The following is a 25,252-nucleotide window of genomic DNA, read 5'->3' as shown; positions in this document are numbered from 1 at the left end:
TGGAGTTACAGAGAGCTCCGAAGCATGCAAATAATCTGTATATGCTATTTGTGACCAACACTTTGCCTTGGATGGTAAATATTCAGAGATATAAGACTTTCTAACTGAAAAGCTATTTGTAAGCTAGAGTATTACAGCTGTTCGATAGAACTGTCACCTTGCTACAAAGATGATGGTGTTTTCTTCGATGTACTATAATTATATTTTTACAACCTACTTACTTAAAGAGATGTGTAAGTTTCAGAAGGGAAATAAGTGTGACCTATTGATGTCTTATGCCTATCTTTTAACTTGTAAAAATAAGACCTGTTAACGTTAAGGCTTTTGTAAAAGCTGAAACAGCTAATAGTTTCTGGATGTAAGCATAATGCTGGGACCTGCTTTTTCCTTCTGCTTTCTTCTTTACCCACTAAAAAATGAAGAGAGTGAAAATGTGAAAAAGGGGGCCAATACAAGGAAATAAACCCACATATGCTTTTAAATCAACCAAAATGTGATGCTTGATAAAGAGATCGCATTTTGTGCTTCTCGTGGAATATTAATATTAATTTGTTTTAATGTCTTGAGTTTCAATTTGTATATTGCAGAGTATGTATGCAATGATAATTTCTTTTATTAGTTGGGTCACTGCAATTTTTTGGGGGGGCTAATATGTCTACAAAGACCCTTTTAAGATGTAATAATGGCTACATAATAAGTTATAATGGGTTATGTTTTTGTCTCATGTTTGTTTCATACCTACAGTATTAATCAGACACTGCCTGTTAACTAATACTGTCATACTACACATTTGGGTAGCATCTATTTAGTGTCTTATCTGGTACAGTAACATACTAAAATATCAAATTATTGTGCTATGATAATTGCGATTGGTTACATGGTAGGTTATACAAATATCACTATGGCTATATTCATCTTATTTGGGAGTGGAGTGGTTTCATGTAGAAAGGTTAGGGGATGACGAGTCCAGGAATTGTACTGATTTTATAAATATGTTTTGAATTTATTATTATGATGTTATTAGATGTTTTTGAAGTGTTTTTTTTATAGGGTACATAATCTTTCATAATAATCAACATTTAGTAATGCTTGTGTCTGTACCCTTATCTTCTTTTGTTCCTTCAAGCAATTGGGGTGGGTGGTTAGGCACAGGATTAGGCATGAAGGGGTACGATGCTACTGCTAAACATATGATTTCTTATGTTCTCTTAATTAAAGTTCTTTTTTTACTATATACACACTAAAATTCGATTGAGTCTTGTAAAGTACAGACACTATCTATTAGTAATACCATTATGGGGGTCTATAGATTAACTACTAGAATGTGGAATACAGAGTCCTGGAACGTGAGAGGGCTACAAGATAAAAATAAGTTTAGATTGCTGTTACACCTAATTTTCAGCTCAGAAGCACATATATGTTTTCTACAGGAAACACACATGCTTAAAGAGGATTGGAATGGCATTTTAAATAAAAAATAGATTAAGGCTATATTTGCATCTGGGGATAATTCCAAATCCAAAGAGGTGGCTATTATTATTAAAAAATCGTTTTAGCAAGGTATCACGGAGCAACAGTTGGATGAAGATGGTAGATGGTGTTATTTTATTGCCATTAATCCTTTCAATAGTAAGCCAACTCTCTTCACAAATGTGTACGGTCCATGTCAGAAACAGCAAAACTTCATCTTAGAAATTCATAACATTCTAATCAAATTCCCAGATCATGAATACGTATTGGGAGGAGATTCAAATGCGGTTATTGACCCTGGGATTAATCGTTTCAGTAACCTCCCCCCCAAAAAAATTTGCAAGTGAAAACTGCACTAGGTGAACTTATGGCCGATCTATGTTTGATAGACCCTATCTCATTTGGGGAAGGACATGGGAGGAAAAACTTATACACATACTATTCCAAATGTCATAATACATGGTCAAGGATAGATTTCTTTCTCATGTCTGAATCTCTGGCAGTGGGGGATATTAAATATCTTGTGGAACCTAGATACTTTTCAGATCACTCAAGAATTAGGTTGATAATAAGGTTTCCTGACAAAACAATGAATAAGAGAAGAAACTGTAACTGGTCCTTAAATAATAATTTACTTCTTAAATTGGAGGTGTTCCAAGAAAGATATCTTTTTACAACTGGACCTAAACATGGAGAATACAAATATTCCATACAATATACAATGCGCTGCCTGCAAGCCACAAATAAGGGGGGGTCCTTATTCAGAAAACAGCTTATTTTAAAAAATTGGTAAAGGAAAAAGAAAATAAATTAATGGCAGAACTGATAGCATTAGAAAAAGAATCCCAATTTAAACCAAACCCTGATATTGAATCAGTCTCCAGAGCCATGGACGAGGGTAAGGCAGTCCACACAGCCTAACTGGACCTCGCCAAGGCCTTTGACACCATCCCCCACTCTGGAATTACAGATAAACTTACTAACCTGGGCATTAATCTGTATATCACTCAATGGGTTGCCAACTGGCTTACTGACAGAACCCACACTGTAAAAGTAGCTGACTCCAAATCCAGCTCCAGACAAGTGGAGTACCTCAGGGTTCAGTCCTGGGACCTCTATTGTTTGGCATCTACTTCTCTGAAGTACAGGCTAACACTAAGGGACTCTGGCTAACAAAGTTCACAGATGACTGCAAACTGGGAGCCATTATTGAATCCCCAAATGATGTGGATACTCTACAAAAGGGCCTTACAGAAACAGATGCTTGTTGCCAGAGCCATGGGTTCAAGCCCAATGCCAAGAAATGTACAGTTATCCCCTTTGGGAAAAAACATGTACCCATGAATTATCACATAGGTGGCAGTACACTAAACACCAAAAGTGTGATAAGAGACTTAGGGACACAGGTGGACAATGGTCTCACCTTCAATAACCACATCGCCACAACAGTCAAGAAGTCCTTCTATGTGGCACACCTCATCACTAAGGGCTTTTCATCCCGAAAAAAGAAGGTCATTGTCCCACTGTATTCATCCCTCATTAGACCCATTATAGAATACAATGCCCCATTTGGTATGTACCTCTCAAGACATCTGCAACAACTGGAAAGGCTGCAGAAATACCTCACTAAAAGAATCACAGGCCAAAAGCAGATGCCCTATGCTGACCACCTTAAAAAACTCCAGCTATACTCTGTCACATATCGTCTACTCTGAGGCAATCTCTGCTTAACATACAAGGCCATTTTAAACCCAGAGCTGTTGGACATGCTACACTTAAAGAAATCCCAGTCTCTCAGAGCCACACGCTCCAGGGATCTAAATCTTGTCATCACAATAAATAAAACATGCTGGAGGGATAGGTTTCCTGACCCAGAGACTCCCCAGACTCTGGAACAGACTGCCCATACATGTGAAGCAGAGAGCCTCTTTGACCCTCTTCAAAAGGAACCTTGATAATTGGATGGGAGAAAGGAAATTCACCCCGGGGATCACGTCAGTCACTCTGCTAGACAGGGGTCCAGGGAATTAAATAGTGTGGGAAGAAATAGCCAGGGAATTGTTATGACTATGCTTGTATAGGCCGTAGGGCGGATGGCCTAGTACCAACCTATGAACCTATGAACAACTACATGAATTACAGCAACATAACTATTCTCTATATGAGTTGAGCTGTATAGATAAATAGAATGGGCACAATTCTCATCAAAAGTCCTGACTAGAATTATAGCAAATAAACAAGAAATAGCCAGGTTTCATTACTTCACTATCATGATAAGATTTATAAAACTATTGCTCAGGTCTTGGATGGCGCAGTTGTACAGCAGTAGTGTTGTCACCTCACAGCAAGAGGTTCTCCAGTTTAATTCTTGGCTGTGGTGCCTTCTGTGTGGAGTTTGCATGTCTTCCCTGCATTCGTGTGGGTTTCCTCCCACGTTGCAAAGACATGCATCTGGAGCATTTCTTCCCAGGCCTCCCCTGAAAATTGGCTATTTCCAAGTTGGACTTTCCAGGTTAACAAATGTTAAATAAAAATAGATACTGGATATCTTTCATCAGATTTATTTGGTTTAAATATTCAACAACCCTCTTCTTTAGAAATTAAGGATTTTTTTGAGAATATTACATTCCCTAAATTAAAAAAAGAGTCACTTTGAAGACCTAATCGCTCCTCTCAACCAACAGGAGATAATTGACACTATAGGGAGATTGAAAATTGGTAAGGTGCTGGGTCTAGATGTATATATTGCAGAATTTTATAAAAGGTTTAGTCAGATCATATCGTCCATTCTTTTGAAAGTCTATAATTACATTAAAATAAACTGTATTTCTGATTGCTACTTAAATAATTATAAGACAATCTTTATCCCCAAAAATAACTTAGATCAAACCCACATAATTGTAGGCCAATATACTTAATTAATGAGGACATTAAAATTCTGTCTGCAATTTTGGCTGAGAGACTGAAAAAAAGTTATGCCACATATAATTACCCTGGAACAAATAGACAGACTTGGGACGATACATTAATGTTGGATGCTATACTGCACCTCACTAAAAATGATAAGAGCCCAAGGTATGGTTTAATAATGGATGCTTGTAAAGCATTTGACAGAGTAAGTTGGAAGTTCTTGTTTGCAACCATGGTTCAATTCAACATCCCCAGAGAATTTTTTAATGTTATTGAAACTTTATATAATAAGTCATATACTTTTCTTTACATTAATAAAAATCTATCTAAACCCATCCAAATATATAATGGTACTAGACAGGGTTGCCCCTTTCTCCTCCCCTTTTCAATTTATACCTGGCGCCTCTACAGTTATACATTTCTCAGGTCACGTTCAATACTATTCCTAGAATTATGAAGGGCAAAGTAAATATATCTGCGTATGCAGATGATTTAAACTTATACTTTGAATGTTCTGTATCAGACATTAAGAACATAATCAACACAATTAAGTCTCGAACTATAAAATTATCCTGAAAAAGTCACTTGTTTTTCCTGTCAATACACTACACCATAAAGAGTATTTATTCTCAGATTCCCCTTTTAAAATTGAATACACTTTCAAATATGTAGGGATACAGTTTGAGCATACTCCCTCATCTATGTACCAGAATACTTTGATGAAAATTTTGTCGGGTATTTAACAGGACCTACACATGTGGCAGCAGCTGAAATTGTCCTTGTTATCCAAAGCAGCAATTATCAGGATGAATGTCCTACCTAAGTTGCTATATCAGTTTAATGCCTCAAAGTTGATTATCCCTAACAATTGTTTTCAATAAAATCAATAAAGAACTGGCCAAATTCATATGGGTTCCAAAAGTGGTTAGAATCAGTTATCAAAAACAAAGTTATCCAAAACAAAAAGGAGGCTTAGGTCTGACGAACATTAGACTATATTATTGGATTATTTGTGCAAACAGAATTATTTCAATTTCAAGTTTTGATTCCAAGGATGATACATGGCACCATCTTTGGGTTAAAATTTGGCATAACCATGCATGTAGCTATAATTTTAATCCCAAAGCTCTCCCCTTCCTACCGACTTCAAGCTTAAATAGCATTCCTATAAACTTTATTCTGAAACAAAGAATTAGAATCTTTCAGAGCTTGATAAAATTTTTAGAGCTGGACAGGGTCTTTCCCCTTATTCAACCAATCCACATGAATCCCAATATTAAATTAAATAACAAAATGATCAATGTCTTGGACTATCCTCTTATTATGGATTTCACTGCATGGGATATACATAAATATAAAGGGAAATGAATATGAGACAAGAGATGTGATCTAAAACTAGGTCAAAAATACACTATTATCCTACGCCAACTCAGGGAACTTCTTGCATCAATTATTGCTGATGATCTGAACATTGTGAATGATAGAGTAAGTACAATTCATTTCATAAACAACTTTTCCAGGAAAAAAGTATGCTATCAAACTCTTACAAAATGGCAGTGGCCTATAAGTTCCAAAGTGCGTTATTATTTTCTAACTACTTGTATCAACACAATGCCAACCTTAGAGAGGACCAAAAACTTAAGGCAATACAATCCTCTCTTAAGTTTTCTACATTCAAGAAATTAATCTATACACAGTTAATGATTAATAATAACTCATACTTCACTCCCTGCACACTAAATATGTTTAACCCTAATATATCCTCAGCGTGTTCATGCTGCTCCTTTTTTCAAGCAGATCCTCTTCACATCCTGTAGTCATGCAACCACACATATAAGCTTTGGTGCTCTCTGAAAGTTAGATTAGAAAAAATGTGTACCAAAAATTAACACTATCTTGTGAATTAGCAATATTGCACATTACAGTATTAGATTACCCAAGCTGAAATTCCATGTACTTATTATTCTCTGTCTACTGGTTACATTTTATATAACTAAAAGTTGGCTAGATCGCACCAAATTACCTTGGAATGGTTTCAAGAAACTAATAATAAAATACATATCATCACAAAAACTCTTTATAAGTGACCCTATTAAACAAATCTACTTCCAGAAATTTTGGAAATTGATTTTTGACCTCATTCAGGGAGATTGATGTAACGCATAATTAATCGAAACATACTGGAATTTGTCCTTTTTAAGATCTGAGATGCCCCAATTTGCTGGTCCAACCATCTAGGAGGTTACTAAAAATACTTGGCTCTATCCTTTATAATTTGCAGTATTATTTCGCTTTATTTATATATTTGTACATAGTTGTTATTGTATGCTTTGAGGGGTATATAATGTTATATGAATGACTTTCAAAATTTGCCTGTATTGCACCTGAATTGTTTTTCTGTGACTTTATATGCTTGTTGTACTCTCTGATACCTCTTATGTAAGACAATAAAATACTATTAGAGAGAAAAAAAAATGGGGTTATAGGACAAAGATGAAAAAGGAAGTCAAGCAGAAGTGAAGAACAAAGGGTAAGCAAATAAGGAATAAGCAGGAGGGAGGGAGGAACATACCTCTCAACTTCTTAGCTGTAGAAATCTTGCCCAGTAAAACATAATGATGGAACTAAGGCTCCAAATCAGGATGAGATTTTACACATTGCTCCTATAAATGTGGAGACAGGCTAGAATAACAGGTGTTCTGTTTACATGCATTTTCTGAAGGATATGAAGTCTGAAACTCAAATGTCTGTCAGTATATTCTGTCTTCATCCTCAATGATTTCTCAGAAATATTATGAGAAATGTATTAAAAGAATATGAGCCAAACATCCAGACATTCTACAAATCTCAGGACAGATAAGATGTATTTGCAGGCGGCATTTACATTTTTATTGTAGGATGGGTGCTCATTTTTTTTTTCTTTTGTGAGAGGAATGATATTTGTGGAAGGAAGTAAGGCAAATTAGATGAAAGAAAGAGGTTATGTAGAGGTTTAAGACAGACATGCCTGACAGGGAGTGGGGTAACATAGTGTTGGAGGAGGGGCAGACAGTGGTGAATGAGATTTAAGATAAATAGAGGAAACACCATGATCAAGGGAGAACTGTATATCCAACAGGAGTGGGCAAGAACACAAAAGGTAAGGGGACACCAGGTTGTGGGGAATAGGACTGGGTGATCGCAGATGCAGTCACTGTTGTCTGAGACCAAATGGGAGATTAAATGGATTCTGGCTCAGAAGGCAGGCATTTGACGCAAAGACTCGATAGAGTAATGTCTCCATGGGATTGATACAGGCATCCAGCCTTCTTGTGGTGAGATCCCCCACGAGGTCTGCCAGCTGTTGATGACTGACAAAGGAATTGCCTTCACTTGTACTGCTACTGGTAGATACTAGTGTACCAGGGCTCCCTGAACCAGATTGTGTTGGTAGGGCAGGAGGTGTAGAGGCAACTGTGGCAGACTTGGAACCAGATGTACAGGATGCTTCCACTGGTGGTGATAGTGATACTGCCTGTGGGGACTGACAGACTTTGTGGGTGGGACGGGAGCAGGTTGCTCTGTTTCTGCATAAATTATTAAAAAAAAAGAAACAAAATAATAAACAAAATAAATGTATGTAAAATAAAGGATAGCAAAAAAGGGTGGTGGGAAGAAATATGAACAAAGTGAAAACTGCAATTTTAATTATGTTGATAGTGATACAGTTAAACAGAAAACACTTTTAACAGGAATACATACTCAGTAAATTCATAAACCATGTGTATATTGATAGACAGATATAAATATATATATATATATATATATATATATATATATATATATATATGTGTGTGTGTGTGTGTGTGTGTGTGTGTGTGTGTGTGTGTGTGTGTGTGTGTGTGTGTGTGTGTGTATATGTATATATATATATATATATATATATATATATATATATATATATATATATATATATATATATATATATATATATATATATATATATATATATATATATATATATATATACACATAGGTCCCCTACACTAGACTGACACGCCACAAAGCAAACGCCCAAAAGACCGACACCAGAAGACCGATGACACAGATGATCAACAAGGTGAAATCCCGACAGCCGAAACACCGACATGGGCAACGTGTGAGCGCGACTCGGTAAGTGTGCGATAGTGAGGGATTTAAAGTTAGGGTGTGGACAGGTAAGTGTGCGATAGTGAGGGATTTAGGGTTAGGGTGCGGGAAAGGTGAGTGTGCGGTAGTGTCAGACTTAGGGTTAGGGTGCGGGTAAGGTAAGTGTGCGATAGGGACAGAGTTTAGGTTTAGGGGTGGGTTAAGTGAGTTAGGGTTAGGGTGCGGGTAGGGTAAGTGTGCGATAGTGACGGACTTTAGGTTTAGGGGCGGGTTAAGTGAGTTAGGGTTAGGGTGCGGGTAGGGTAAGTGTGCGGTAGTGTCGAACCTTAGGGATAGGGTTCGGGTTAAGGTTAGTGCATATATAGTTGTGTGTAATGTGTAGTTTACGTTTTGTGTGTCGGTGTTTTGCGTGTCAGTGTTATGGTGTTTGGTTTTGTGAGTTGTCGGTATTGTGTGTTGTCGGTCTTTTGGTGTTGGTGTTTTGGGTGTCGGCTTTGTGGCGTGTCGGTGTAGTGTAGGGGATCCATACACACACACACACACACATATATATATATATATATATATATATATATATATATATATATATATATATATATATATATATATATATATATATTATATGGGTCTACTTTGACTCATCAAAATTACACTTCAGCAAACTGAAATTTCCTGAATCCGTTTTCATGAAAGTGCATTTATCTGAAAATACACTTTCACAAAAATCAGTGCGGCGAAGAGAGATCACCAGTTCTGGGATCCTGTGGTGCTGCAGGTACAATGTTTCCTCAGTAGTGTATGGGAGGGGACCTTGTTGTTGTAGATAGTGGTATAGTGAGGATAAGGGAATATTTTGTTTTCCCCAATGTAGTGCAATGATTGAGTTAGCACATACAAGTAACGAGAGTGTGGGGGCACAACCCCCTTACATGGGGGGTGCAGGGGGGTTTGCTCCCCTGCATAAATGTGTTAGTGTAATTTTTTTTTTTTGTTTGTTTTTCGATAAATGTTCTTTTGCTAAAACAGACTCCGGAAATTGCAGTTCAATGAACTGTAATTTCGATGGGTCAATGTAGACCCATATATATATATATATATATATATATATATATATATATATATATAGAGAGAGAGAGAGAGAGATTGGGGGGGGCATAAACAAGACACCATCCTCATATGCAAAATTACCTAAACAAGGGCAACAGCAGGAGCTATTTAGGCAGACCTATGTGTACCTTTGGTCAGAAATTATGACACCTGAGAATACTGTACATATACAAAGTAAACATGCTACTCAAACATTTGTATTACAATAATGGGTGATAGGCAAAGAGAATCACCTTCTGTTGTATATTAGGAAATGTCCAGTGATATAATTATTATCTCATACAAATATATACTGTATACTGTTGAAGTGATACTATTGGACAGGAAAATGTGCATGAAAAGTTTTCATGAAAACAAAACTGTGGGATGGGCAATTGAAGCCATAGCCATCTTCACAATATTAGACAAAATATACTTAACATTCTGATCCAGTTGTTCTTCAAGACTAGAGGTTGCATGCAGAAATACACTTCTAACATTGCACTGTCATTCTATGACCTTTGTGCTATGCCAGTAATGTGGCAATGGTATATGAAAGTTACACAATTACTTTTTAATGCCTATTACTGTTAGTATCAAAAGTCAGAGCTATTTATTATAGCATGTATACTCACCCCAGCACTCTCTATTATTAGAGTCTTCTTTATGCTATGTACACCTACCTATTTCTTTCAAATTCATTTTATCCTAAAGAGATAAAAATAGAACATTAAGTAACATAAGTGAATGGCATGCACTTCATTTTTGAAGGTTAACCTAACGTTGAGGGTGATGACACCATTCCTAAATGTGTAGGATGCTAACTGCATAGGTGACAGCTTTTCCAAAACTATTCTAGAATTCATCCTTATAATGAGGCTCTTTGTGGGCTTCCTGCATAAATCTCTGTTTATAATCCTGTTGGAGGAGAAGCAGAAGAAAAAATATTGTTGTTTTCTCCATACACTAAAAAGAGCAAACCCTCTTCTCCTCCAGCCTTGATATCTCACTTTGAAGAATCTCAGAAAAAATGGCAGGCAGTTGATGGCCAAATCAAATCGCATGTGTCACACATGCATCAAAATGGCAGGTATAGACAGGATGGCACATGCAAGAAATGTAGGAAATATATTATTATTATTATTATTATTATTATTATCCCCATGGCACTTTAAGGTCTGAAACGTGGCAGTCTTCTATTCCATTACATGCTGATGAAAAGGCATTTTCTACAACAATGCCATCGGAAAAAGGTTAAATATAAGAAATATAGCATGACAATTTCTTCACTTCACTTCTTGGGTAGGCTGCCTTCTGTGCAGAGTGCATGCCCTCCCTGCATTCACATGGGTTTTCTCTGGGTGCTCCAGCTTCCTCCCACATTCCATGCAGTAGGTGGATTGGATACTCTAAATTGGCCATAGGTGTGAGTGTGTGTGTGTGTGAGTGTGGTATGGAACAAGTACCGTGGAAGGGCTAGCAATCTGTTGGTATAAGCCTTGGCTCTAGATGACTGTCACTGTTGAAGAGACACCCTGACCCCCTGTACAAAAAAGGGAAAAGGGGTTGTGGATGGATGGATGGATGGATGGATGGATGGATGGATGGATGGATGGATGGATGGATGGATGGATGGTTGGATGGCTGGATGGCTGGATGGATAGATGGATGGATGGATGGATGCAATTCCTTCACTCCTAAAATGATAAGCTGCTCCTGCATACATGGAGCTGCCCTCAGGTGCTCAGGCATGTGCACAACTTCATGCAGAAGTCTGCACAATAATTATCAGGTATGTTCATCACACGTCAGGTGAATCAGATGCAACAATGAGATGAACTCTAATTAGCATAATCATCATGCTCAGGGAGGGACTCTATATGATGCAAGCATGAGAAGAAGCACAATCTCATCAGGCCATGGAAGAAACCTTCTGTAACCAGAGTTGAAGAAATATATCCTTCTCTAGGAGATATCTTCTTACGTAAAGTTACTGATACTTTTTTACACATCCATTTCTTTCTATAGAATTAGCTTTTGGACTGTTGTTTACTCTAAAGCCTATAAGGGATGCCAGTTTGTCAGTACTTCTAAATATGTTCCCCAAAACTATATTAAGAGGTACATTGCAGGTGTAGTGAATGTAGCAGCATGCAGTATTGTTAAGGCAGATGTTAGCCACACCCCTGAGTCCTTACTGAGAGTAATGTTCAATGCTGTTCTAGCATTCTGTGCTTTGCACGTATGCCATTATTCAAAATCATTTTAGCAGTGCTTTTGTAATGTTCAGATGTTGCTGTTGTTCACTTGCAGTTATGTGTTTGTTTTTTGAAATATGAGCTTAGTACACGTACATGCCTGACATTTACTTAAGGATTATAGATACAGATGTGTAACAGTCAGGCACAACTACAGCATACTATATGACCTAGTAGGACAGTAGTAGCGTAAAGATTAGTAAGGCTCATGCTGGAACAAGGCTGTTAATTCTACTGTTTACAATACTGGCATCACTACATGTAAAAGCAGGGCACAAAGAGACAAAGTACTGAATCTGGTAGGCCATCAACATCAAACCACAAACAAAAATATAATGATTCAGAAAATGAGGTTGTACTACAGGACCTCAGTCTCCATGGCCAACAGCTCTTTGTAATCCATGCTGCCAGTCAACCCTATTGTGACTTCATCTTGTTAACATTGTCAGCAATGTTGATGGGTTGGGTGGTCAGGACTATAGCTATAGCATAGTCCATCCCAGGGCCATGGATATGATTTTTGCTGCCACCCAGAGTCTGGAAGCCATGGCAAGGGAATGTAGTGCAACAGGTGCTGAGCTGTTGACTGAACTATTTCTAATGGAGACCAAAGGCAGCATTACCTCCACAGAGTCTCATAGTGTGGTTCTGCATGTTGAGGCAGAACTAGATAAGCCTCACAGATTTTCTACTGCAAATTCCCCAGGTATATAATCATATTTCATATTATCAGTGGATTCAATTCATCCTTACCTCTTAGTCACTCTAAAGTTCATTGCATCTGCCTATCTGTCTGCCTGCCTCATTTTATACAGGTGCACTGTGGAACCACAAGCCATGACAATCTGCAACAGGTATGGCCAGTGCTTTTAGATTTTTCATATGCTTACATTTGTCAGCTGCAGGTGTAGTTGTGGTTCTGTGTCAAACTTACAATGGATTTTTTTTGTTTTTCCCAGGTGAATCTTTATCCAACTCCTGCACTGTGGAACTGCCCCACTATGATACTGGAGTATGTAACCTTTGATAATGATGATGATGGGGATAAGCTGTGACAGTCAGGGCTATAAATTATGTGTTGACACAGGGACTGTGATCACTTCATCCACTGCAGATTCCTAGGATGCACAAATATCTAAGATAGTACAAGGAGATGGTACACTACAGATCATGGAAGTATGGTGGAACCCAGTATACAGATGTCTAAGTCTGCCCCTAGATGTCCTGTGCAGGTAGGTCCACAAAGGTCAGTAATGGTGCTCAACCTTAAGGTTGTGTGTCAGTGGCTGCAACCAAACATATGTGCAGGTCAATCATGAAGGCACAGGCCAGTGTCACTCCAGCCATGGCAGATAGTATGCGTGATCCAGGCAGTGTATACTGACCTGTAGGAGTGTATGTCCCATATACATAATTCTGTACATACCTCTCAACCTCTTAGACTAAGAAATCTGGACAAAGCCTAAAATAATGGGGGGGGTGGGCAAAGACCCAAAATAGTGACAGATGTTAAATATTGCTCTTATAAACTTAGAAGGTTGTTAGAATAACATAATTTGTGTTAGTATGCATTTTCTGAAGGATATGGCATTTGATACTCAAATGTATGACATTGTTTAGTGACTTTAATCCTCAGTAATTTGCCAGAAAAGCACAAATTTTAAGAGGAACAGACCAAATATAGGAGACATGATTCTAGACATAATATGAAAATCTGAACAGTTGAGAGGTATGTTTGTACAGAATGAATCACACACTGGACTGTGCAGTGTCTTCTCTAGGTCATCTGGGAAGGGAGATGGGCTGTCCTTGCAGACAGCCATCTGCTACATGCACTGGTATTGGCCAACATGATAGTGAAAGCCCACACCTGCAGTGTAAGCACTTCCAAAGCAGCATCTGTTGTAGAGTTGTCTACTCCCAGAAGAGGCATTCTACATGATTATTACTAGCAGATGATGTGACACATCATGCAGCACACCAGCATCTAATCAGGGCCATAGTAGGTCTGATGGGATGGAAAGTTGAATCTTCTGTCATGTATGCCCTGTATTTGTCTAGCACGTCTGTGCTGTGCCAAATGCTGAGGCTGTCTCTAACTATCCACACACACACACATACACGCATGCACACACACACACACACACACACACACACACACACACACACACACACACACACACACACACACACACACACACACACACACACACACACACACACACACTGCAGCACCACTGCCCCCAGCAGATTACACACATCCACTGACACTAAATTTCCCAGCATTAACTCCCATACCATTTCTGACAATTCACCAAAAACACTTTTTCTTTTTATACACAAGCAGCACACAGACACTTCTCTGTGAAGGACATGCACTGCAGTAGTCCCTTCTCTGCCTGAACATTAATGATAATTGTGCTCTGCTGTTTGTACATTGTTACTTGAGTTACAGTACAGTAGTGTTACAGTAGTGTATCTACTTAACTCTTGTATAGTTATGTTGTAAAGCTATGTGCAAGCCTCTGCCTCAATTCCAGTGCCATGGAGTACCATGCTCACCTCCTTTTGGCATGATCACCTTGTGCTGCCAGCTTATACTCTGACTCCATATCTGGCTCAGCTTCTGCTGCCCATTGTGTTTGGAACTGCTGGCTTCCTTGGTATAGTATTCTGTAACATAGCACACATGGTTGGTATTTTGGTAAACACAGTAGACTCATACTATGGGATACCACGAGACTAATCCAGACAGTAAAAGTGTGAATTCAGCAGCCCAATTACACTTTCTATAATGTTTCTAGTTTGTGATAGTGCATGATTGTACCCCTTGTATGTTTGGTCTGTGTGTTTCTGATGAGTGTCATTAGCCATGGTTCTAGGGGATATTTGACCCTGGGGATGTGACCCCCCCCCCCTCACAAATCATTTCTATAGGTCACATGTGTACCATATGTGGGAGTCATAACAACTGTCTAGGTGGATTGCACACACATTGTAGATGATAACTAATACATTACAAACCACCTGGCAGTCAGTTGATGGAGTGATCCCTTTGTGGTTTATATAGTTCCTTCTCAGTTCATCAGGTGTGGCCTTTATTTCAATGTGAGTAATGTTTATGCCCCCCCGGTTTCTCAGGGAAATGGTCTAATATAGAACTCTCACATGTTGTTGGCTCTCTTCTACTTGGTAGGTTGATACCATGCTAGTTCCCTCACATGAAGCATGGCATTGAAAAACTGATAGAGTATTGTTGAGGCAGATACTTGATATACTCCCAGTGTGTCCCAAGTAGGTCTTTGAGAGGTCCCTGTAGCTGATATAAGTAAAGCCACACATAACTTTGTATTCACTGGGATGGTGACTCCCTGATTTTCATGGAAGATGTAGATGAGGCTGACACATTTACACAATTTGTTTCATGGTGTCCATTATATCAGATTCCTGAAGTTCATAAATTTTTAAGTATGGTCAGATGACCACGTGCCTCCATGAGTGACACTTCACACCTTTTAGCAAAGCAATTGCAATAAGAGTCTAATACAGATTTAATATTTACTGTGGGTGCAGCAACCCCTAGAATAATTACGCAATATACTCTGGCTGAACATAATCATGTTCAAATAAAGAGTTGGTGCAGTATCCCTGCATGGGATTTAAACACTTTTGCATTTCTCCATCATCTTTTTTTATGCATTAGTATCATACTCAGCACCAAGTCATACTATAGGTAGCATAAAGCATGACCTGTTACATTATTTGGCCTAGCCACATTGTTTAGGTGAGTTTTCTGAATCTCACATAATCAAGTGTGGATGATTTTGCACAAGTTCAATTAGATCGAAGTGGCAACATTTTCTGAATTCGGCCCTTACCAGCTATAAATACAAGAGCAGTGCCCTTTTTAAAGATACATGACAGCTAGCTCTGGTTATTTTTCTATACACTGTAGAAGATTAATGCAGATGAGACTATCAGTCTTTATAAAACTTATGCAGTTTTATATACAAGTGCAAATAAGGCAAGTTCTTCCAAATGAGGCAAAGTATTGTGGTTTAATTAAATGTTCTGCAATACCTTTACTGCTGGGAGACAAGCTCTCTTGTTATCTCTTTCTCTTTATTCCTCTGGCAGAAATAATTTCCATCTTCTTTTCCAAGGCCTTTCTTCACTGTCGATTCTCTCTCTCAGAAGTGTTGCTATGGCCTCCCCCTCCTTATAAACATAAAGGACACATGCTCTTTCATTGGGCTTTCTTCAACTCTCTTTTTATATTATGTTCAACATCTCAAGAAAGAAAATGTCTGTTACTCATGCATACAACTAACTTAAAGTAACAAGTACAACCCAATAAAACACACAGCATTTTAAGAAATATTGCTCCATTTACACTGAAGTCTTTATATCACTGTTGTAAATACTATTTGCACTTATGTACATTGGTTTCACTAATAGCTTAGCTAGGACAGGATGAGAGGGGCAACAGCCCCAGGTGAAAAGCGTTGGAAGGAGCGATCAGCCTGTTTCGATCACTCTTTAATGTAATATCAGTTTTTAAAAGCTGGTATTGTCTTTGCAGTCAAAAGTGAGTGTTGTAACACTCTGTGTGTGGTCTAACTGAATCAACGTCTTGATACATTATAGCAAACAGTTTTCTACAATATAAAGGTAATATATATATATATATATATATATATATATATATATATATATATATATATATATATATATATATATTTTAAAGTAAAACCCAAGCACTGTAATGCTCCATGCAATTGTTTCCTACATTTGTAGCAAGCAGTTTGCTACAGTTTAAAACAATGTTTTTTTTAACTAAAACATAAGCATTGAAGTAATCTATGCAGGCATGTATAAACTGTAGCAACCGTTTGCTACAGTTTAAAATAATAAATGCTTTCTTTCTTTCTTTCTTTCTTTCTTAATAAAATATGTTAAAGAAAGGCTGAGAGCAGAGCACAGAAATGGGACTTGAATGGCTGGGACTGGAGAGAGTGGGGTGTGCCAGTAGATGGAACATTCATTTGTTTGCTGGAGAGGGGGTGTGTAGATCTAAGTGGATGGGCTTATTACAGTGAAATGTTTTTTGTTTTTTGTTTTTTTTTTTTTTTGCTCTTTACTTGAGCTGATGGTATGGGGTGCTGGTTCAAGCCAGAATCTGTTGTAGTTTGATCACTGCATGATATATGTCTGGAACTGGAGAGGGAGCATGCTTTCAGGTGCAGCTCTGAGGCATTTTGGAGTCCCAGGTCATGGCTGGGCACCTTGTGCAACAGCATTATGAGAGACTGCTGCAGGGCCAGTACCAGGGCTCCCAATACAAATGTGATGCCTGGGACCATCTGGCATGCAATCTCTCCAGTGCCACTGGAATCCCCTGAACTGGTGAGCAGGTACAACGTCACTATGCTGACCTAAAGCAGAGGAAGGGGGAGCTCTTGGCCCACTGCCTCCAAGATGCTCAAGACAGCAATGCCCCAGTAGTTTGTAAGTACTTCACCCACAGCTGTGCCAAATTCTAACCTGAGTATGTGATACGCAGGTATGCATAATAGGTTTATAGGTGTGTACTAGGCTAATGGCCCTGGAACTTTTACAAGCCTAGCCCGTAGGATTACCCTGGCAATGTGCCACCTGACCTTAGTTCCTAGTGCCTATGTCGAGTAGAGCCACTGGAGTGATCCCCAGGGTGAATTTTCTATTTCCCATCCACTCATCAAGATTTCTCTTGAAGAGGGCCAGTGAGGTGCTCTGCTTGACATGCATGGGATGTCTATTCCATAGCATGGGCAGTCTCTGCGTTATGAACCTGTCCCTCCAGCATGTTCTGTTGATTGTGGTAATGAGGTTGAGGTCTCTGGAGCATGTGGTGTGGAGGGATTGGGATTTCTTTAGATGTAGCATTTCCAATAGAGCTGGGTCAGTCATGGCTTTGTAAGTCAAGCAGAGATCACTTCTAAGCAGGTGATATGAGAGAGAGAATAGTTGGAGTTTTTTGAGTCTGTCCATACAACGGAAGTGTTTAAGACCTAGGATCCCCTTTGTGAGGTACTTTATGGCCTCTCCAGTTGTTGCAGGTGTCTAGTGAGGTACATGCCAAATGGGGCATTGTACTTGATGATTGGCCAATGAGGAAAGTGTAGACGGTGAGAATGACCTCTTTCTTCCTGGATGGAAAACCCGTAGTAATGAGATGTGCCACATAGAAGGACTGTCTGACCACAGTGGCAATGTGGTGGTCAAAAGAGAGGTTGCTGTCAACCTGTGTTCCCAGATCCCCCTTATAATGTCTTCTGTGTTCAGTGGACTACCACCAATGTGGTAATTCAAGGGAACCTGGTTTTTCCCAAGGGAGATGATGACCCATTTTATGGCATTGAGCTTAAGGCCATGGTTCTGACACCAGTTGGTCTCATTGAGGCCTTTCTGTAGGATGTCAACATCACTTGGGGAATTAATAATAGCTCCCAACTTGCAATCGTCTGCGAACTTTGTCAGCCAGAGTCCCTTCGTGTTGGCCTGGACTTCAGAGAAGTAGATATCAAACAGGACAGGACCAGGAATGAACCCTGTGGGACTCCACTCATGACTGGTCAGCAGTCTGACTTGGAGTCAGCTACTTTCACACTGTGGGTTCTATCTGTAAGCCAGTTTGCAACCCACCTTGTGATATAGGGGTTGATGTCTAGCTTAGTGAGTTTTTTATGATTCCTGAGTGGGGAATGGTATCAAAGGCCTTGGCCAGATCAAGGTAGGCTGTATGAACCACCATGCCTTCATCCACAGCTCTGGTCACTGACTCAAAGAAGTCGACCAAGTTGAGCAGGCATGATCTACCTCACAAAACCAAACTGTGTAGGATCCATGTTTATTAGGTCCATGACGATGGGTTCCATAGCTTTGCATATCAGACTTGTCAGGCTAATGGGGCAATAGTTCCCGGTGTCTGTAGTCACTCCTCCTTTGTGGAGAGGGATGACTGTAGCAGTGTGCCATTTGGTAGGGACAAAGCCTGAGGTGAGGCTGTGACTGAACAAGGCACACAGGTGAGGTGCCAGTTCACTCTGTAGTTCATGTAGAACACAGTCAGGGATATTGTCAGGTCCCACAGAAGCTGTATTCTTGTCCTTGGAAAGTGCTGTTTTAACCTGTGCAGCAGTAATGCTGGTTGCCTGGCAATCTACTGGTATTGTGATTGATCCTTTTTTGTGTGGGGGGAGAGGGGTAAAGTTAGCACTGAATCTGTCGGCCAGTATATTGGCAATATCTGTTGGCTTGGTATAGGAGGTACCATTGCGCAGTAGCTCAGAGTATATCTGGATATTGCCATAGAGATTCTTTACATAACTATAAAAGGCCTTGTGGTTGTCTTTACTATCTGCTGTAAGTCTGTTTTCATAGCTAGCTTTAGAGGATTTGATGAGGGATCTCAACCTTTTGTTGAGGCTGATAAGGGAGTTTTTCCAGTCTTGGGACGTCACCTTATTCCACTTCAGTTTCCTCCTTCTGTTGTAGAGTTTGTTTATGGCAGGGGACCACCAGATTGGCTTCCTTTTTTTTGAAGAGAGCATCTTGGTTCTATTGTGTATGGTGAGATCTATGCATTTGTGTACGTGTTTGTACAGTGCATTGGTGTATGATTCAGCAGTAATGCAACTATTCTGCATTTGCATGGGTGCCGTGAAGTTAGCCACCTCTGTTGTTAGGAGCCCAAAGTTAGCTTTGGAGAAGCTTTTCATGGTGGTTACCTTTGTGGGGGTGGAGGTGGGTGGGAGGAATGTGGATTTTCAAGGTGATTAGTTTGTGGTCGGATCTAACCAGGGAGGAGTTGACTATTCGTGTAGAGCAATAGTCACCCATGTTAGTAATGACCAGGTCAAGGATGTTTCTACCTCTAGTGGGGGTAGGAATAAGCTAGTTCAGCGCATTGGAATTAATGAATTCCAAAAACTGTTGGGCAAGTGTATTGGTACATGTATAGTTTTCCCAGTTAATGGAGGGGTAGTTGAAGTCTCCCAGTATGAGAGTGTTAGGCTGGACCCTAATATTCTCCAGGGTGCTTAAGAACATGGAGTGTGAGTCTTGGGACATGGTTGGATGCCTATAGCAGGTTACGACCTGAATCGCTGTATTACCAAATGTTAGCTGCACCTGAAGTATCTCAGATGTGTTATGTTGGGCTACCAGTCTGTAGGTATGTGCATCCTTTATGAATATGGAAACACCACCACCTTTGGAGCTTCGGTCCAAGTTCTGGGGCCAAAAGTTGTGGAAAAACAGCAGTCCCAAGTGTCGAACCCATGACCATGATAATGGTTGTTTTCTTCCCCTACAGCTGCAGAGGTGAAAGCTAGCAAGACTGGCAAGGCTGCTCCCAGATTATGGTGAGTACATATCTATCTTGCAGTATATAATGCAATAAATAAGAAGGAGTACATTGTTTACTGCCAGTAGGTATTGTGTGTTCTGAGTGTACTGACTAAATAAAGTTTGTCAGACCAATATTGATCTACAGGATATGCAATACTACTGAATGTATAATCTGAACTGTAATAAAGCACTGTGTCATGTTACTCAAATAAAGATTTATACCACAATCTAAGGTCGGGTGGCACGATGCCAGGGTAATCTTATGGGCTAGGCTTGTAAAGACTCCAGGGCCATTAGCCTAGTACACACCTATGAACCTATAACACCTGTCCAGGGCACTAATTTAAAACAGTTACATTTCTGGTTTACACCAGTGCTTATATATGTGGGTCATTTGTACTTTTCTGTTTAGTACCACCACATTACGCAATAGCTGATGCCTCCTGGCTTGAAAATTAAACAGGCCATCTGCAATGTTGTAGGTTATGCCAGGTCAGTGCACTTTTTATCTTTAAATGTTTATAGCTGATGTAGTGCAGTTAAGACTTGCCTGCTGCAGCCTTTTGACTAGTTTCTCCATTTTATGTACTGAAATAACATCATCTTTTGCAGTGCTGTTTTGCTTCGTACTGTCATTTTGTCTTCCATTCATTTCCTCAGGCTCTGGGATTGAAACTGCCGCAGTGTTGCACTTTGTCTGTAACTCCCTCTATTATTTTGAATTTTAACCATTTCTTTACTACTTCCTCTGTGACCTTTCTTTAGATTTTGGTATTCTCTGGGGTTGTAATTAAATATTATCCCAGGATAGTCCCTGGTAGAGGCATACCAGGCAGTTCTGAAAGAACCTCCTTGCTACCTAACAGAAACATCCTTTGTTTTTGTTTTCTGTGACTTAAATAGAAGTGTCACTTACCTGAATTGAAGGCACAGAATATTAAAGAAATGCATCCATATGCAGCTGATGCAATACTTAACCACAAATAACCTGCTCTCAGAAACACAGCATGGCTTTAGGCCCCAGCACAGCACCACTACTGCTCTACTACATTTTACCAACATAATAAACTGACATAGAAACAATGGTCTGCTTGTGCCCACCATATTGTTAGACTTGTCAAAGGCACTTTATATATTAGTACTAGGCTAACCGCCCTTGTAGGCCATTTTAAGCTTAGTCAATTAACCCATGTGAGAATCAAATGCTGCACATTGTGTCTGTAGAGCAAATAGCTTGAACATTATGCCAACCTCCCTGTCTCACACCAGCAGCTGCTTGTTCGACTGTCCTTAACAGGACTTTCACAATGTTCCTTGTTGTGGTTCTTTAGTTACTTATCTGGAAGGCAACAAGCTGTTAAATGGCAACAAACCTACTCATCCTTTCAACCAGTTACTACAGGTGTCCCTCATGATTCTATCCTGGGTTCTCAACTATTTAATATATTTATTAATGACCTCCACATCTGCACACACCATACTAGCTTAGTTCAGTGTTCAGGTGACTCAGCAGTAAAATATGCGGCCTCAACAATACATAAGGTCAAAGACATTACCCAAAAATCTTTCTCCTCTATAGAAACCTGGCTCAATCAATTAAACCATTTACTCAACCCCAAGAAAACTAAGTTAATGCTTTTCACTTCAAAAATTGCCAAAATCAAAAGTAATCTTTTACCATAAAGTCAGCAAATAATACTATCATTGAAACTGTAACTCATAGTAAACTTCTAGGCATTATAATAGATGACAATCTCAAAAATGACCAGCATATACCACACACCATTAAAATCTACACACCAGAAACTATGTTCACTTTCCAGGATAAATGGCTTCCTAATGGATTCTGCAAGAAAAGGTCTAGCCACCACCTTCTTCATGCCGACTCTCTTATAAGCCGTTCCTATCCTAACAAACATAAACAATACTCAAAGAAAGAAATTTGCCTCCTGATACAATAAAATAGCTACATTTGTCACCAGTCTCCCTCATAGGACCCACTGTTGTCTTAGCTTACAGCAATTAAACTGGCTTGAACTGTACAACTGCCTAATGTAGTCACAACTGACTATACAGCACAAACTCATTCATCTCCAGAAAAATGCCCTGCACTACAAAACGTATTACTACCCTACTGTCCAACAAGGGACCTCTGTTCTAGTAACAAATTCTTACTACTGACAAACAAGTCAAATAATGTTGTCGCTCTACTCCCAATGCATTGCTAAATTCTAGAGTAGTATCCCCATGAAATAAAACTCTTCGACAAACTCAACTAGTTTTAAACCACTGTTTATACACCTTAAATTGCCCTGATGCTGCACAAGCTCATCCCAGGTTAAAACGTTTTCACTGTACAGTATTATCCAAATATTGTCCTTAAACATAATATTCTCAACCTATTACAGAAATAACAAAACAATTTTTATACATAACTGTTGCCTGTACAATCCATTAAGTTGCAAGTTCTCTAGTAACTTCCACCTCTGTAACTACTGTTCACATAAAAATGTAAATAGAAATGTAACTACTGTTTGTGTATAAATGTAAATAGATATGTGACTGTTGTTTGTGTACAAACGTAAATAGAAATGAACTATTCTGAGATTGACTGGAACTTAGTATAATACATTGTAAGCAAATGGAGCTTTTCTCCCCAGTTCTCCACTGAAAATGGGTGTTACCCAGTTGCACTTTACTTCTAAACAAAGACAAATAAATAAATAAATGCATTTTAATATACTTATTTTCACTTAAAATTCAGTTCAGATTTGATCCAGTATATACCACAAGGCTTTTACTCATTCAGGATACTTCAGTCTTCTGATCCTCCACTCTGTCAGTCTGATTCTGATAATACTGCACTGGGACGTATTTTAGCCTGACTACATAAGCTCTCTGTCATTTCTGTGTTTTAGAAAAAAAAAAAAAAAAAAACATGTAGGCCTATTTAGAAAGCTGATGCCATCTCTTTCTGCATACTTAGTTATTCAGTGCACCAAATCAATTTGTAAATGAAAGTAGGGACAATGTTTTAGCTTCTTCCTATATAAATTCAGCTATCTTCTCCTCCTCTGCACCAAGTGTCATGTTTCCAATCAACCTTCTTAAAATTTAGCCTGGTTACCTGAATGTCAGCCAGATATTGGATTTCTTCAAGGTCAGCATGTCTTGAATTAGAACATAATGTCTCCTTGCCAATGAATATAGGCACTGGGGTCTTAGTGTCTAATTTTTCATCTAGAAAAGTCAATTCATACCAATATTTGATGCCTGTTGCTGCCTCTGCATTGGCTTTTTCTTGTTTCTCTTCTTTATGACACTGATGCATAGAACCTTCTTTCTTTTTCTTATGTATTTTGGTTCAATAAGAATATCATTGTGGATCTTTCCAAGATTATGTTGCCCCTAAGTATATGTTGTCTTCTTTTTTTTCTCCTTTATGTCTCTTTATTTCTATTTCAGTGTAAACAAACATCCCTATCTCACTTTATTTTCTTCTCTAGGTTGCTTTCTCTGTCCCTATATAATTGAACACCACCTTCTCTGTTTTTTTTTCTCTCGAGATTGCTCTTTCTTTTCAATGGGTAGCTAAGAACACACATTTTCTTTATTTTTTCTCTGTTCTTACAGCTACCAGTTGCCTAGCACCTTCCTTTATTTAAGGATTTCATGTAGCATTGAAATAAATATGTTTGAAAATATGAGCAGTTACGGATTCTTCCTCTTTAACTACCTCAGAGGAGTATTTCTTCATCATCATCAATCTCCTTTCTTCACATTTTTAAAAATGGGTCAGGGTGTTCTGTCAAATATCTCCATCTCTCTTCCTCTTTCTCTCAGTTCAGTGCCACTGTCATACCTGATTTTCCAGTCATGCCTGACTGTTCCAGGTCTTCTTTCACACAATCCATCCACATCTTTGGTGAATGTCCTCATTTTCTCCTGTCTTCATCTTATCTGTCCCAAATCTTCTTAATCATATTGTATTCTGCTTTTCTGCACATATGCCCAAACCACTATAATCTGTTATCTTTGATGTTCTGTACAATTTCAGCTACTTTGACTTCTGCTCTGATGTCCTCGTTTCTTCATCTGTCTCACAGTGTGCATCCACCCACCCATCTCAATGCCCATGTTTTTGTACCATAAAATAACACTGTTTGCACCACCATTTTGCAAACCTCACTTTTCAGCTTCTTTGACATTATTTCTCATACATTACCCCTGGCACTCTGTGCCATTTGGCTGCAGCCCCTCTGATTCCAGCTTTGATGTCCACATTCAACCTTCCCTTCTCCTCAATCACCCCTCCCAGATACTTGAAACTATTAATCTGTTCCACTTTATTCCCTTCTATCTTAATTCTCAGCTTCTTCTGATTTCTTCTGTTTGCATCATTACAACTGTCTTACCTGTACTCAATTTCATACCATGTACCTTAAGTTTTGCATTCCATTCCCCTATCCTTTGCTGAAATTTTTGTCATAGTCTGCCTTTAATGCCATATGGTCTCCATATGGTCTGCATAAAGCACTTTGTTGATCTGTCCCTTCTGACCTGCTTGCTAATGTAGTCCATTACCAGTATGAACAGCAGTAGCTTCAGAGCTAAACCCTGATCCACACCCATTCCTACTGGGAACCCCTCTGTGAGACTGAACACATTATCTTGATACTACAGGACTATTTACACACCCAGATACAGGTCAACGATTCACGTTCAAAATCAGTGCCAACTGCATGACATCACATGTTGTCTATCTTGCGAGATGTGTGACATGTGAGTCCTTTTATGTTGGCAAGACGGATCAGTTACTTTGAGATAAAATGAGAGAACATATATATAGCATTAGGGTTAAGTCTTTCGACCAACGCTTTATCTAAACATGTTATGACACAAGGTAATGACCATAGCTTTAGGTTTATGGTTATAGATGAGGTGTTGCCCGCCATACGTGAAGGTGACATTAGGAATATGACAGAAAATAAAGAAGTAAAATGGATTTT

This window comes from Protopterus annectens, chromosome 1.part0 (assembly GCF_019279795.1).
Source record: "Protopterus annectens isolate FY-2018-M chromosome 1.part0, PAN1.0, whole genome shotgun sequence".
Taxonomy (NCBI): Eukaryota; Metazoa; Chordata; order Ceratodontiformes; family Protopteridae; genus Protopterus; species Protopterus annectens.
This window is presented reverse-complemented; position numbering follows the sequence as displayed.